The sequence below is a fragment of the Haliotis cracherodii genome, unplaced genomic scaffold, assembly GCF_022045235.1.
Source record: "Haliotis cracherodii isolate W230 unplaced genomic scaffold, xgHalCrac1.p SCAF_42, whole genome shotgun sequence".
Classification (NCBI taxonomy): Eukaryota; Metazoa; Mollusca; class Gastropoda; order Lepetellida; family Haliotidae; genus Haliotis; species Haliotis cracherodii.
In genome coordinates this window covers 987,875-998,576 of record NW_027266300.1, presented here as the reverse complement: position 1 = coordinate 998,576, position 10,702 = coordinate 987,875, and the positions used below count along the sequence as shown (strand labels likewise).

Genomic DNA, 10,702 nt, shown 5'->3' with positions numbered 1-10,702 from the left:
TTCTTAGTGTGGCGTAAAACAACAAACAAACTCACCAATGTGATATTTAAACGCGTATATCACTGACAGGTTTATTCAATATACATGAAATATGACTTTTACATTTATGATAGTGATTATCGGATCAGCTCTGACAAATACCTGACGTGTGGAGGCATTAGTAAATGTAAGATAAGATAAGATAAGATGTATTTTATTATAGTGTCACATATTGTACATAATCAAACTATAACATTTTTTTCAAACAATAAAATGTACAATATCCAGTCTGGTAAAGCTTACGAGACAATTCTTGAAACATTATTAAAACATATAAATTATATTAAAACCCACCTAACCTTGAAATGTAGCTGTGTAGTAAAAAAATACATACATTTTAAGTCATTAAATACATACTAAATGTTTATAGAGTAGTTTGGTGGATGCCTCAAGCACCAGTAAAAGTATTATCATCGAGAGATACTGATAGAAACCTTAGTAAACGGTCTTGCTGGATAATGTAAGTGAACGTGTAAGTACACAATTCAGGGTTAAATTCCTTTGCCTCACAGAATGTATGTGGTACCCTGTGGCGCCGAGATTTGATTGCGTAATTGCGTCCGTTAGACGTGATAGGCACCTACAGTTGTGGGTTTGAATCCCAGACTGACCCTGATTAATTATCTAGGTTTGTCAGCACCGTTTCCGTGCTCGTGGGTTTCCCCAAAGTTGTAAACGTCTACTACCTGCATAATTTTTGTCTTCTCCCCACATTTAACCGAAAATAGCCACTACAACTAATCTAATAATTCATTATGTGCTTGTCATGTGTATGTGGAAACAAACGTTCGCTCGTCCTGCCGATGTCCCAGGTTCGGTTGTTCAATGTGCCCCCGTTGTGGTAAGGGTATTTCCCGAATACTGCTAAAAGCGGCGTATTATCATATTCACTCATGCACTGTAATCTATGTTCAAATGTGTTTGGCGTTTGGGGTATTTTACACAAATCAAACTGTTATTTTGAGCATATTGCTAAATTTTCATCATAAAAATTTCCCCGCGACGTGATCCGACTATGTTTTGCTTCCTGGCGTCTCACTGGGGAATACTGCAGTTGCATTCCTTAACAGCATCTCCATAATATTCCACCACATACAGTTTACTGTCACAGAACATCAAACCGCATGGATACTTTAGTCCATCCTGTGACGTCAGCAGGTCTCTGACAAACTTCCCTGCTGCTGTCAGTAGTACCACCTTGTGTGCCAAGTAGTCCGCCACCAAGATGTGTCCTGTGCTGGTAGTTGTGATGCCTCGTGGTCCACTCAGTTTCCTCTCTCCTGTAGGGGTGTAGGTGAACACAACATCTCCTTCTGGTGTGATCCAGTAGACAGACTGTGAGCCAGCATCTGACACCAGGATGTTGCCCCTGTCTGTAGCAGAGAGGTACCCAGGGTCATCTATCAGGCTCTTCCCAGAATTGAATCTACTGACTGACCTCATCACTCTCCCCGATACATCCAGGATGTCAACACAGGGAGGATCCCAACAACCTGCTGCTAATGTTGAAGGACTCAAGGCTGTTAGGCATTTGTACTTCTTCTTTGTTGTGACACGTGACAGTAGTACAAGGTCAGGGGTCACCCGTACTATTACAATCTCATTGTGTGACCAGAATGATACAGCCACCTGGTTGTCCCTCAGCCTCGTCACAGAGCTTAGGTTACTTGCAAGATCCAGTTTACTGTGTCGTGATTTGTTATTCTTTGTGTAGAAGGATTTCAGACATGTATTGTTGTAGTCAGTGACCACCAGTGTCTCCTCACCATCCACAACCAGGACTGTGACGTCACAAGGATCCGGCTGCTTCCTGTCGCCATCGACCTTGATGCCGACTGTCTTGTGTAACACCGGCTTGCACATGACGTCAAATGTGCAACTCTGTATTTTATCAAGTTGCGTATCCATGACGTCACAAACGTTTTGTTGAAGTCTACCAAGTTTTACATCCTTATGTAATTTCCTCTCATATATTTCACTTACAAATATAAGTTTTGAATCACGAACACTGTCTGTGAAAGTGACATCCCTGTCTGTTTCCTCCTTAATTGCCCCAGACTGACACATCTGGTAAACGTCAAACATGTCAGTCTCACTCCCAGACTTCAACACTTGGGTGATGTACTCTATGTGTTGTCGATACATCTGCATGTCTATTTCCCCTGACTTTATCCGCCCCCTCAGTTGTCCAGACTGCTTCTCTGTCATCTCATTCAGCTCCTCCAGCAGCTGTTTCTCCTTCTGTTTAATCCAACAATGGCTTTCTGTGAGGCCTGTCGGATCTGTGACTTTAATTTGTCTTTGTTGTGGTTGATCGCATCAATCTCTGATTTGTGTTGTTGAAGTGATCTGTACGTGTCGTGAAAGCTCTGTGTAATCAATCCCTTATTGTGTGTAAGAACACTTCTCATCTCAGACATCATGGACTGAATAGTGACCACAGAGTCGCATTTCCTGTGGTATATGATACAACACTTGGGGCATATTGCTCTATTACAGTCTCTGCAGCAGAAATCCATGACTTCGTTGTGTTCCGAGCACATCTGTCGTCTAGTGACCTTCACTGCTCCACCAAGGTCAGCAATTACGTGGTTTGACGTACCAGGAAGAGATGCATGCATCTTCACACATCTCTCACAGAGCGGCACATCACAGTCTTGACAGTAGGAGTTGGCCAATTGACTGTCTCCAAGCTCCAGGCAGGGATGGCAGCGGTTTTCTGTATCTGAACAAGTCATGGATAAACCTGTCACATCAAACGTGCAATGTTTAACACAATAATGAGATAACGTTTGTATGAAGATGTGAACATACACATGGTGAATCAGTGTAAAAATGTTAATTCTGTCCATTGTGCGGTTCAACGTATACAGTGTCCGGAAAGTACCCTGGGATAATCTACATGTATAGATTTCAAAACTGATTTACTCTAGATAATCATGATCAATATAGGTGATCCTTCAGTTTCATCTTGATTACATTCATCTACAATAAACAGTTTTCCATCACCATTTTGATGACGCATGAACGTGCATAGACTGAACGTGGTTTGGTATTACCTCGGTCATTCAGGATAGAGAACCTACTGGATGACAGCGTTACAGTCCATTACCTTTAAGATATTCTACTTGGGGTTCTTGGTTTCAGTGGAAACTGAATCGTCGACGGTGTAATTCAAAACAGAGGTTTAACATCGCTTTGAAAATTATTACACTTATATAGCGACGTGCGTGCGGGCCAGTTTTATAGTACCACCTCACTGAGATAGTGGAGTTTAACATGGAGTTTGACTGACTTTAAAGTCTACCAGTCCCTCTTTTTATCACCATCATGTCGAGCATCAGGCAGAGTGACAACTAATACCGTCTTTTACTTCTTTTGGTAACGTGCGGCCAGGGATCTAACGCCCAAAGGAAGAATATTGTCATCTTTCGGTTTCTTCTAGATCACATTTACTTACCATGATCAGTTTTTCCCCCACAGGCTAGAGTGTCCAGAAGTCCCTGTATGAGGAAACTGGGTTTGATCTTTTTCACCCACTCCTCCACTGGTCTGCCAGGCTGGGGAGCTTGGGTCATCTGACGACAGTAGGGACACGGGATGGACTTGGCTCTGATGGCGTCTTGTCTGGTCTTCAGGAATTTCCCCAGGCAGTCCTTACAGAAGGTGTGTCCACAGGTCAGAGTACAGGGGTCTTTGTATCCCTCTGTACATATGGAACAGGTCAAAAAGTTCTCATTCAAACTCTCCAGCTTTCTGACGGCTGCCATCTGAAACAAAGGAATAACTGTTTAATATCATTCATGTACTTTAGGGACTGGTGATTGAATGTTAATACATTTTTATTGTATAATGTGCAGGTTTGGAAATATTGAATATCTGAAAGTTATGACAGTATAAGTTATCATGGACAGTAGTGACCAATAATGATGCATGTAAAATGCATCTGAATATTTAACACTGAACAAGTGACTTGAACATGTTGAAAGCAAGGCGAGTTCCTCTGTACTGTCCGTCCTTAGTAAATGAGTTATCCTTGACGCTCCTTTGTAAGTCTTTCAGTTAACTGTTTGTTTGGGGTTGTAGATATGTGTGATGGAGTGCGTATGTTTTTACGCCGCCTTTAGCAATATTCCAGCAATATCACGGCGATGGACGCCAGTAATGGGCTTCACACGTTGTACCCATGACGGGAATGGAATCCGTGTCTTCGGCGTGACGAGCTAACGCTTTAACCACTAGGGTACCCTGCGACCGCCTGCAGCAGTTGGTGAGTAAAGAAGAAAACATACAACTTTATTTATAACAACTTCTGCTTTTAGCGACATTTGATGTAGATTCTTACACCGTTATCAAGATTGAGTGTACAGTATTTCAGTTACATCTGGGCGTGTCAGCTTAGTGTGGGAGGAAAGCTCGAAGTGACGCATGTCCAGGACGTTCACCACTTTGGCGAAACCTACGAGAGCTCTCATCACTGTCACTGCTAATTTCAGCAACAACTATAGATCCACTGATTTCACTGATATTAATTCTAACCTTTCAATATCAGTTTCTAAAACGATAAGCTCTACTATTTTTATTTCACTTTTTAATTATTGATTTTGTATTCTTTCATCAGACAAAAACAAATATCAACTTGATCGAATTGAGCTAATTAACAGATTAATAGTTGATTTCAAAATTGGTTGAAATTGAAGAGAAAAGTTTGATGGACTGTATTTATATATATTAACTTTATTATATATGTTCACTTATGTTGCACACGCAATATATGATTGAAGCACACAAGAAAGGTTTCAGTGTTGTGAGTGAGTAAGTGAATATTGTTTTATGTTGTTGAATATTCCAGAAATATGACGGCGGGGGAAACCAGAAAAGGGCTTCACACATTGTACCCATATCGGGAATCGAAACCAGGTCTTCGGCATGACGAACGAAAGCTTTAACCACTAGGCTACCCGACCGCCCCAGGTTTCAGTGTAGTCAATATATGCGAGCTTGTGTAGGTGAGTCTGTAAACAGCACTTATTGATCTGGAAAGTTGGGAAAACCTTTTGTCCAAGTGGGAGAATGTTCCACTCACTTGCAGTGGAGAGATAACAGCACGAAGGCTAGTTTGGGACTGATAGATACTGTCAGTTTTAAGTGACTGGTTTAATATTAGGCATAAATGTGAGACAGACATTTTAAAAGCACCCCACACTACATCCCAATAGTCTATCAAATACAGAGAAAGTTTGACTGGAACTAATATATGTTACATGCCAAACACACACACACACACACACACACACACACACACACACAAACACACACGGACTCACACACACTCACTCACACACACACACACACACACACACACACACACACACACACACACACACACACACACACAAACACAAACACAAACACAAACACACACACACAAACACACACACACACAAACAAAAACACACACACACGGTTAAGTAGAGTTATCAGGTAAACCAACCCCAAGCCATCCCACCTCACCCCACACGTTGACTCGATCCTGCTTCAAGCATACCAAAGGCTAGCAAACGCTCATTTTCGGACAGGCGTGGCATTTTGTAATGTTGAATAATTGCGTAATTTTGTTGTTTTTCTGAATGGTTGTTGTCAGCACGATGCTAAACAATGCATAAGGAATCCCGTTAGCGCACATGTTTTTATACCCATCCTTGGGTAGTGAAATGAATATGGCTTGCATAAAAGTCAACTTTTGCATGAAATGCTTCCTTTTATCTAGCAGTTGCGTTTTTGTGATTCTCTTTTCTTGATTCAATACATACACTACAATATTGAAAACCAAACATGACTTGTTTGAAAAATACACTAAAATATTGGTGTCACAGGAACTTTTGTTGTTAAGAATACATATTTGGACTCCATACACAATTTACACACTACCTATAGATATACCTTTATGTCTTAGAAAGAATGTCTGCGTCGTTATTTGTAAATATGTTATAAAGTTATGATTTGATAAATACGGGTCCACATCATGACACAACCCCCTCTCAAGGTTGTATGGAAACATCCTCACGTCACATTGGGGCAATGTATCAGGTGTAAGGGGGATGCCATCTTGTCCCACTAATTACGCAGATTGCTAACCCATTAGTGATGCACTGGTCAGTGGAAAACCTTTGTCCCCCTAATCATACCTGCAGCTGAGTCACCTGCGTAGTCGGGTGATGGACACTCGACATGCCATGACAATAATTGAAATAAGGGTACTAATAGGGGTGTTGGGTTCTCAGGGAGACCGGCCGTTTATTCAGGACTCTCGAATGTTACATAACAGCACGTGATTGTGCTTACCTGAAACTAATCACATTACAAGAGAGGACATCTGTTGGCCTATCATAATATTATACACTAGCTAGTTCAAAACTACTGTGTTTCAATTACAGATTTTACAAGTCCATTCAGGGACAGCACTCGTGTATATCCTCGTCAACACAACCTAGATTATAACAACGGGATTATTGGGAGGTTTTTCCGAGAAGTATTGATCAGTTGGGCGTATAGCCATCCCAAGTGATCATGTAGTGTGATAGAAAATGATTCACATGTACGAAACTGACACCCAATGGAACGTCAATATAAATGTGCCCGCCGGATCGATGAAGGGTATGCTTATGTTGCTCGATGGCTCTCCAAATATACTAGATAATAAGACATACCTCACTTGGGGTCGGTTGACGAAGGATCCCGAGGTATACAAAGTTGTATGGATATCCTTTCTAATTTAACGTCTTCGGTCCAGGTGTTTCTAACATAAGCTCTTGGTAGCAGACACGTTGGATTGCAATATTTTACAATAAAGACCATGGTTCTATAAAGTAATATCTCAGTGAAAATGACATTGTTCCTACTAGGACTGAACGAGATTAATTTCGAAAAGGGCTGTCAGAAACTAAACAAACCAAGCTATTATTGAAAACCCTCCACTTATAACTCAATAAAATCAGAGGTTGATACGACGAAGTAAATATTATGGCCTGAGCCTGTCATGTCATCTTACCTAATTTCACAGATACTGGTTTTGTCTTTTGACGTGACAGGTCATCATTTGATAACTCCATGCTACCTGAAAGTGGGTAAGACTTGGGGTCAGCCAGAACATGTGTGAACTGAGTTGCCCCCCCCCCCCCCCCCCCCCCCCACCCCACACACACACAGTGTACTCTTCTAGACGAATTGTGCATTTCTTCCTAGTGTGATCCTGATTGGATATGTACAGTAAACTCACACAGTTTGAATGTTCTGATAGATATTCATGACGGTTACACCGGAGATCTTATCATTTCCTTGTAGTTACTTGTTTTAGATTAACGCAGTTTTTCAACATGCCACTTGGACAAGTATAAAAGTCAATTTGACACAACACAGAGCGTTGTCATAATAAATAACCCTATGCCTATTTACGCCCTATAGCAACTGTGCTTTGTAAACAGTAGGCAATCAGGTTTGTTAGACAGACACTGTGACGCAGTATTTACGTAAATATTAATAACGTCTTCGTTCCTATTACATGTTTGAAAACAAACTGAAATATTAATAACATCATTCACGATATGAGGTACTTCTGGGATCATTTAGTGCGTCATTAGATCTAGTGATTATTGTCGGCATTATTTTCAAGGTGACAGACAGATGTAGAGTAGGATTGCATGGACTGGTCACTGGGTCCATACACATTATCTGTTGTAGAGAAAGATAAAAAGGACTGGTCACAGGGGTCTATACACAGTAACTGTTGTAGAGTAAGTTAACAAGGACAGGTCACTGGGGTTTATACACAGTAACTGTTGTAGAGAAAGGTAAGAAGGACTTGTCACTGGGTCTACACACATTATCTGTTGTACAATAAGTTAACAAGGACTGGCCACAAGGGTCTACACACATCTGTTGTAGAGTAAGATAACAAGGACTGGTCACAGGGGTCCATACACATTATCTGTTGTAGAGTAAGTTAACAATGACTGGTGACAGAGGTCTGCACACGGATCTAGGAATATAGTGATTAGATATTTGATAACTGAGTTTGAAGAGAAAATGTTGTTGCACGTGCAGAATGCCAGCACATAAAGATAAGGGTATGACAGGAATGATGAACTGTTGATTCATACCCAAACTTTTGGACAGTGATAAATGACATGTCAAGATGAAGGCTACAACGGAGTGAACAAGACGTTAGTTTGATAGGTCAAGAAGCAATGCTTGTCCTCATCGCGAGGAGTCATGGTTGTAGCAAAACGCTAGTCACCCATCTCATGGCCCATTAGTGGCAGACTCGGCGGATGGGAGACAGACCTTGGAGTCGCAGACCACCTGGGTACCGTTGTACAAAGCGATCTTAGCGCAAAGGTGACCGTAACGCCCATACCTTAACATAGAGTTACGACAATCGTAGCTCAAAGGTTGTTTCGTACAACGGCACCCTGGTCACAATCACACAGGAAGACCGACACTTGGGTATCCTCCTTCAGTAGAATCGGTTTCTCATGGTGATATCATCAGCAGCTACTGACACTGGCCATTCTGTCAGTCACTGGACAGTGTCCAGAAGAACACAGTGGTACTTCACTGTTAAAATTATCGTGTGGATACATTGTTCCGCCTTGGTTGTGCAAAGGTCAAACAATACGTCTCCGAAAGAAAGGTGATTTGACTTACCCTAAAAACTTCCACCCTATTACTTGTCTGAATAGTACAAAATATTTACAGGGTGTTTTACAGATCTTGTTTCATCATACTGCACTTCCAATGACATTATTACCATGGGGCAGAAAGGAGCAAAAAGGGGTGCTTGGGTTGTACGGATCAATTGCCATTTCAGAAAATGATCCTTGAAGAGGCTAAATCAATGTGTTGGACAGACTACAGAAAAACTTATGATTCTGTATGTAACGAATTAATTTTGAAGCCATTGGAATGTATTGACCTCCCAAGTTTTTAATGAACAGCTGGTCAACTCAACTTGAGATGTATTCGCAGGGGCAGGTGATGAATTTGGAACCCATTTCTATCAGAAGAGGAATATTTAAGGGCGATTCTTTTGGCCCTTTGCTTTTCTGTTTGTCACTAAATTCCATTAAGCTTTTTGCTCAGCAAAGAGGAAGGCTATCATCCTTGACCACCTCAGCATGGATGGTCTCGAACGATTTGCCAAAGGAGAATCAACACTAAAAAAAACAGATCCTCCTTGTCGAGTCCATTTCTAATGATATTGCCATGTCCTTTGGGCTTGACATATGCAACCTTCTCAATCCTTCAAATTCGGAAATGTCCCCCAGATGTGCACCATAAAACTGTCTGGAAGTCCTAAGACACTTGACAGTGACAAATTCTAGCCATTCGTGAGTGCACTGACATATATAACAGGGCCTCTTATTTATTGTTGCTGCCGATTATAGGACCAATCGTAATCCTCATTATGATTGTAAGCCTATAACCGTTTCATTATTATTTCTTTGATTCGCACATTCAGCCAGGTCACAAAGTCTTACCAACTGAACCCAGTTAGTTGTCCCTTACAACATGAGGTTCTATGGCCCTGTTCTGACCTAGAATCTCCACTGGCTGTTTGGTTTGTTATCTACAGACTCCACTTTACAAAATGTCTCCACCACGACAAGGACTCTTCTTTTTTATACATACACAATGTTTCATGGCTACTTCTTGACCTTTATCATGTGTAGGTCCAGTTTTCTAAGACACTCATTCGTTGCTAAACATGTTCATGGTTGTGTTTAACATCTAAAAGTGTGTTTAGGGACTGAGCGTGTGCACCTTGCATTCCAGTATTGTCAGGGGTATATATTTTATCAAATTTGTGGTAAAACAAGACTGTTCACCAGTTTTAGCTTTGTTTCTGACTGTGCTGAGACTATCCAACAGAACATTGGGAATACAATGATAATATTCTGGATTAGAAAGTTTGGTGGGAGCAGCGAACACAACCAGCACAATGTCGGAAAATCTACATTGAAATTAAATAGGTGTACAGACATTTTTTTTATCTTGAGATTTCTCTAAAGTAACTGAATATGAAATAGTTGTAAAATAGACCCTGTACATATATTTATTTCTGATGTAATGTAACTATTTGTATGCATAAGAATAACTGCTTTTGATGTGGACAAGCATTGCTTCTTGACCTATCATACTAACGTCTTGTCCACTTATTATTTCTTATAATGCCCGTGTGGCTGCAACGAGCCTTCAGCTAAATTCAAGCCACATAATACCTTCCGTATTCATAATCAAAACAGCCAATACAACACTAACCCCCCTTTATGTTTTTTTAACAATAGCTTTGTCCAATAATTATGAATTTGATATTTTGATGTGATTTGTTGTAAAATTTAATTTCAGTATGTATTATAAATCTTATCGATATTTGACATAATGCCCAAAGATACGCTTGTTGTCGTAAACATTTTTAATAGTGTAGATAATACCTATATCCGCAGTCGGAGTCTTGCGCAGTAGTAAAACGTGATCAAAAACACAGGACACTTACTCAATATACAGACACCCGACAGCTCAGAATAGATATTTATGGCCTGAGATAAGCTGATCTCACGTACCCCGACTCCAGTGACTCCAGAATATAACCTCAGGTTTCCCA

General features: G+C 40.7%; 1 pseudogene; it reads right to left on the bottom strand.

The window, feature by feature from the left end:
• Positions 1-1,074: 1,074 nt before the first annotated feature.
• Positions 1,075-3,809, bottom strand: LOC139441689 (E3 ubiquitin-protein ligase TRIM56-like; annotated as a pseudogene).
• Positions 3,810-10,702: the final 6,893 nt, after the last annotated feature.